This window comes from Cervus elaphus, chromosome 16 (genome assembly GCF_910594005.1).
Source record: "Cervus elaphus chromosome 16, mCerEla1.1, whole genome shotgun sequence".
NCBI classification, from domain to species: Eukaryota; Metazoa; Chordata; class Mammalia; order Artiodactyla; family Cervidae; genus Cervus; species Cervus elaphus.
In genome coordinates, this window is record NC_057830.1 from 33,190,442 (window position 1) to 33,197,012 (window position 6,571).

Here is a 6,571-nt window from a genome sequence, read left to right on the forward strand (position 1 = left end):
AGACCAGAAACTATAAAATTCTTAGAGGAAAACATAGGCAAAACACTCGATGACATAAATCAAAGCAAGATCCTCTATGACCCACCTCCTAGAGTAATGGAAATAAAAGCAAAAGTAAACAAGTGGTACCTAATTAAACTTAAAAGCTTTTGCACAGCAAAGGAAACTATAAGCAAGGTGAAAAGACAACCCTCAGAATGGAAGAAAATAATAGGAAATGAAACAAAGAATTAATTTCCAAAATATACAAGCAGCTCATACAACTCAATGCCAGAAAAACAAACAACCCAATCAAAAAGCAGAAAAAAGACCTAAACAGGCATTTCTCCAAAGAAGACATACAGATGGCTAACAAACACATGAAAAGATGCTCAACATCGCTCATTATTAGAGAAATGCAAATCAAAACCAAAATGAGATATCACCTCACACTGGTCAGAATGGCCGTCATCAAAAAGTCTACAAACAATAAATGCTGGAGAGGGTGTGGAGAGAAGGGAACTCTCTTACACTGTTAGTGGGAATGTAAATTGATACAGCCACTATGGGAGACGGTATGAAGATTCATTAAAAAACTAGGAATAAAACCACCATATGACCCAGCAACCCCACTCCTAGGCATATACCCTGAGGAAACCAGGGTTGAAAAAGACACATGTATCCCATTATTCACTGCAGCACTATTTACAATAGCTAGAACACGGAAGCAACCTAGATGCCCATTGACAGATGAATGGGCAAAGAAGGTGTGGTACACATACACAATGGAATATTACTCAGCCATAAAAAGAATGCATTTGAGTCAGTTCTGATGGGGTGGATGAACCTATTATACAGAGTGAAGTGAGTCATAAAGAGAAAGATAAATATTGTATTATAATGCACACATATGGAATCTAGAAAAATGGTACTGAAGAATTTACTTAGAGGGCAGCAATGGAGAAACAGACATAGAGAATAGACTTATGGACATGGAGAGAGGGGAGGAGAGGGTGAGATTTATGGAAAGAGTAACGTGGAAACTTACATCACCATGTGTAAAATAAATAGCCAGTGGGAATGTTCTGTATGTCTCAGGAAACTCAAACAGGGGCTCTGTGTCAACCTAGAAGGTTGGGATGGGGAGGGAGATGGGAGGGAGGTTCAAAAGTGAGGGGATATATGTTATACCTATGGCTGATTCATGTTGAGGTTTGACAGAGAATAACAAAACCCTATAAAGCAATTATCCTTCCAAAAAAAAAAAAAAACTTAAAAAAAAAAGAGTAGTCCTCACCAAGATAATATGAGTAGAAATGATGTGCACCATTTCAGGGCCAGCCTTTATGAAGGAGGTGCTTCTCCTTTGTTTTTCCTTTCCCCTGAACTCTTCTACCTGAAGGCAGATGTCTCAAGGGTCTAGATGAAAGACACTTTGAATCCTGAATCACTGCATGAAAGAGAGAAACCCACTGACCAGGAACAGCCCCTTTAGACTGCTATGTGAACAAGAAATAAATCTATATAGCATTTGAGCCATTATATAATTTGGAGTCTAACTTGTTACAGGAGCTTGCCTTACCTTAACTAACATAGTAGCTCTGAGTCAGGAGTGCCATACAACTGCTCCCAGACCAGACACTGTCATAGCCAAATGGTGAGTTCTGATGGTTCCTACCAACCAGGGTACTATCATTCCTTCCATGGAGGTCTTGGAAGGTAGTATGGGGATACTGAGTGGTCCCATAATCTCCATTTATACACTGATACTTTGATAAGGACTACAGACATTTTCGTATTTTTAATGGAAGAAAAAATTTTAATTGAGATACAGTTGATTTCAACATTGTTAGTTTCCGGTGTAGTTAAGTGAGTTGGTTATACATACATATACATGCATGCATGCTCATTTGCTTCAGCAGTCCAACTATTTGCTGCCCCATGGGCTGACGCTTGCCAGGCTCCTCTGTCCATGGGCTTCTCCAGGCAAGAATACTGAAGTGGGTTACCACGCCCTCCTCTAGGGAATCTTCCCAACCCAGGGATCAAACCTGCATCTCCTGTGACTCCTGCATTGCAGACAGGTTCTTTACCCACTGAGCCACCTGAGAAGCCCCCACATACATATGCATTATATTTCAGATTCTTTTCCATTATAGGTTATTATTACTGTATATAGTTTCCTGTGCTATACAGTAAATCCTTGTTGTTTACTTTATAGAGAGTAGGGTGTATCTGTCAGACTTTTTCTCAATGTTCTATAAAGGCACTAATCAATCCCATACATGCTCCACCTTCCAACAAGATAGCTGGAGCCAAGCTCCTTCCACGTGGAAAGTCAGGACCCAACCCTGATCACAGCAATATTCAAGCAGTTGGTTAGAGTTCTACTCACCATCACTACTGTCTGCATTGTGTCCTTGGATCAGCTCACTTCTGAGCCATGTGGTGGTCATCACACCACCCTGACAAAGAGCTCAGCTCAGTCGGTAGGGGCTCTACAAACACAGGAGTGCCAAGGTGCACCCCAGCAAAGTTTTTGTGTACCCACAGGTACATGCCTGACAATAGAACAGCCAGTGGAGGACGCATCCAGCTGGCTGCCCCTCATGGACTCAGAAGCATAGCTCCCTTTTGACCACCTGATTCTATACAAGAGTCAGCCCTCTGACCTCATCTCTTTTGATCCTCATAGTGAGATTATTTTAGTCAACTTGCTGATGACCTTTCCTCCCACTGGGTCTATCTCAGTACATTTGGTACCCTGATAACTCTGTCACTATGAAAATTTCCCATATCAAGTTTCTCTATCCAATAAAAATAAAAAAAATGTTTCACCTTGCTGGACATCTGACGAGTCTTACTAAAAGTTTCTGCCTTTTGGTACCCACTGAAAGCTCATTCACATAGAACTAGGGTTCTGAAGATACCCAGAACAAGAACTTCTCTCCATGGTAGTCCTCATGAAAACTAAGAATAACTTCATGACCCCCAGACAAAGTTGTCTTTTCCTAGTTCCAAACATCTACTAGTCCTTGAGAAATTAAATAAGAAGAAATGTGAGAGGAAGCATTTTGTGATTTCTTGAGCTCCCAGCAAATGCTGGTCAGGGTTGTGGCTGCTATAGATGATCTTGAATCTCCCCTCTGTCCTTGTCTTGCCTCTGAGCTTGTCTGCATGAAGAAGAAAACAGGGAGATATGGGTTGGAGAGCACAGGCTCCCTGGAGGAAGAGAAATCTGAGCTGGATTTTGAGGATATGTGTCACTGGGATGTGTGTGATGGGTGAGAAATCAGGTGGGGAAGAGGACGTGAGTAAAGGCAGAACTAAAGAAGGTTCTAGTGGGTGGTTAGAAGGGTTCATCACCTGATTTCACCATTGGAGGGGAAGGGGTTCCCCACACAAACAGTTAATGTTCTGACCCAAGCTGAGTGTCCTTCAATTTTACTCAATTCTGACACTCTCTACCTGGAGTTAGCATCAGATCCCAGAGCTTAAGGGTTCATTCCTATAAGACTACTAGCTCACCCACTTCAGACATCAAATGAAAGTCCAGTAATCACCTGTGTTTCTGGTTCAATTAATTTGCTAGAAGAACTCACAGAACTCAGAGTAATATTTTACTTACTAGATCACAGGTTTATTGTAAAAGGATATAACTAAGGAACAGCAAGGTGGAAGAGATACACAGGGCCAAGCTATGGGAGAAGCTTTACAGAGCTTCCATGCCCTCTCCAGGCAGACCACTCTCCCATCACCTCCACCTGTTCACCAACCTGAACTCTCTCTGAGAGAGTAATAATGAGTCTCATCATTCTGGGTTCTTACAGAGGCCTCATTGCATAGACAAGATTGATTAAGTCATTGGCCATTCATTGTTCAGCCTCCAGCTCCTCTTCCTTCTCTGGAGGTCAGGGAGTGGGGTAGGACAAAAAGTTCCAACCTACAGATCATATGGTTCTTTACCCTGGAAACCAGCCCCCATTTTTTAGTATTTTCCAAAAGTCATCTCATTAATATGAAAAAAACATCTTTATCACTCTCATCACTTAAGAAATTCCAAGTTTTAGGAGCTCTCTGCCAGGAATGGGGTCAAAGACAAAATATATTTCTTATCATAAATCACAGTATCACAATGGTTGACAAGGAAGTTCATTTCAGTTCAGTCACTCAGTCGTGTCTGACTCTTTGAGACTCCATGGACTGCAGTATGTCAGGCTTCCTTATCCATCACCAACTCCTGGAGTTTACTCAAACTCATGGCCATTGAATTGGCGATGTCATCCAACCATCTCATCCTCTATTGTCCCCTTCTCCTCCTGCCTTTAATCTTTCTAGCATCAGGGTCTTTTCTAGTGAGTCAGCTCTTGGCATCAGGGATCCAAAGTATTGGAGCTTCAACTTCAGCATCAGTCCTTCCAATGAATATTCAGGACTGATTTCCTTTAGGATTGACTGGTTAGATCTCCTTGCAGTCCAAGGGACTCTCAAGAGTCTTCTCCAACACCACAGTTCAAAAACATCAATTCTTTGGTGCTCAGCTTTCTTTACAGTCCAATTCTCACATCTATATGTGACTACTGGAAAAATCACAGCTTTGGCTAGACAAACCTTTGTTGGCAAAGTAATGTCTCTGATTCTTAATATGCTGTCTAGGTTTGTCATAGCTTTCATTCCAAGGAGCAAGTGTTTTTAATTTCATGGCTGCAGTCACCATCTGCAATGATTTAGGAGCCCAAGAAAATAAAGTTTGTCACAGTTTCCTTTGTTTCCCCATCTATTTTCCATGAAGTGATGGGACCAGATGCCGTGATCTTTGTTTTCTTAAATTTTGAGTTTTAAGTCAGCTCCTTCATTCTCCTCATTCACCATCATCAAGAGGCTTCTTAGTTTTGCTTCTTAGTTCCTTTTTGCATAAGGGTGGTGTCAGCTGCACATTTGAGGTTATTGATATATCTCCCAGCAATCTTGATTCCAGCTTGTGCTTCATGCAGCCGGCACTTCTTTTTAACTTTTTCTTTTTATTGAAGGATAATTGCTTTACAGAATTTTGTTGTTTTATGTCAAAACTCAACATTAATCAGCCATAGGTATACATATATCCCTTCTTTTTTCAACCTCCCTCCCATCTCCCTCTCCATCCTGACCCTCTCGGTTGATACAGAGCTCCTGTTTGAGTTTCCTGAGCCATACAGCAAATTCCCGTTGGTTATCTATTTTACATACTGCTTTGTAAGTTTCCATGTTACTCTTTCCATACATCTCACCCTCTCCTCCCCTCTCCCCATGTCCATAAATCTATTCTCTATGTCTGTTTCTCCATTGCTGCCCTGTAAATAAATTCTTCTAGATTTCGTATATGTGCATTAGAATATTATATTTATTTTTCTCTTTCAGACTCACTTCACTCTGTATAATAGGTTCTAAGTTCATCCACCTCATCAGAACTGACTCAAATGTGTTCCTTTTTACGGCTGAGTGTATTCCATTGTGTACATGTACCACAAGTTCTTTATCCATTCATCTGTTGATGGACATCTAGGTTGCTTCCACATTCTAGCTATTGTAAGTAGTGCTGCAGTGAACTATGGGACACATGTGTATTTTTCAATTTTGGTTTCCTCAGGGTATATGCCTAGGAGTAGGATTGCTGGGTCATGTGTTGGTTTTATTTCCAGTTTTTTAAGGAATCTCCATACCGTCTTCCATAGTGCAGCCAGCACTTCTTATGATGTACTCTGCATATAAGTTAAATAAGCAGGGTGACAATATGCAGCCTTGATGTACTCCTTTTCCTATTTTGAACCAGTCCATTGTTCCATGTCCACTCCTAACTGTTGCTTCTTGACCTGCATATAGGTTTCTCAGGAGGCAGATCAGGTGGTCTGGTATTCCCATCTCTTGAAGAATTTTCCACAGCTTGTTGTGATCCACACAGTCAAAGGCTTTAGTGTAGTCAATGAAGCAAAAGTAGATATTTTTTTGGAATTCTCTTGCTTTTCTATGATCCAATGGATGTTGGCAATTTGATGTCTGGTTCCTCTGCATTTTCCAAATCCACCTTGAACATCTGGAAGTTCTCAGTTCACATACTGTTGAAACCTGGCTTGGAGAATTTTTAGCATTACTTTGCTAGCATGTGAGATGAATGTAATCGTGTGATAGTTTGAACATTGTTTGGCATTGCCTTTCTTCAGGATTGGAATGAAAATTGACCTTCTTCAGTCACTGCTGAGTTTTCCAAATTTGCTGGCATGTTTAGTGCAGCACTTTCAAGGCATCATCTTTTAGGTTTTGAAATAACTCAGCTGGAATTCCATCACCTCCACTAGTTTTATTTGTAGTGATGCTTCCTAAGGCCCACTTGACTTCACACTCCAAAATATCTGGCTCTAGGTGAGTGATCACACCATTATGATTATCTGGGTCATTAAGATCTTTTTTGTATAGTTCTTCTGTGTATCCTTGCCACCTCTTCTTAATATCTTCTGCTTCTGTTGGGTCCATACCATTTCTGTCCTTTATTGTGCACATCTTTGCATGAAATGTTCCCCTGGTATCTCTGATTTTCTTGAAGAGATCTCTAGTTTTT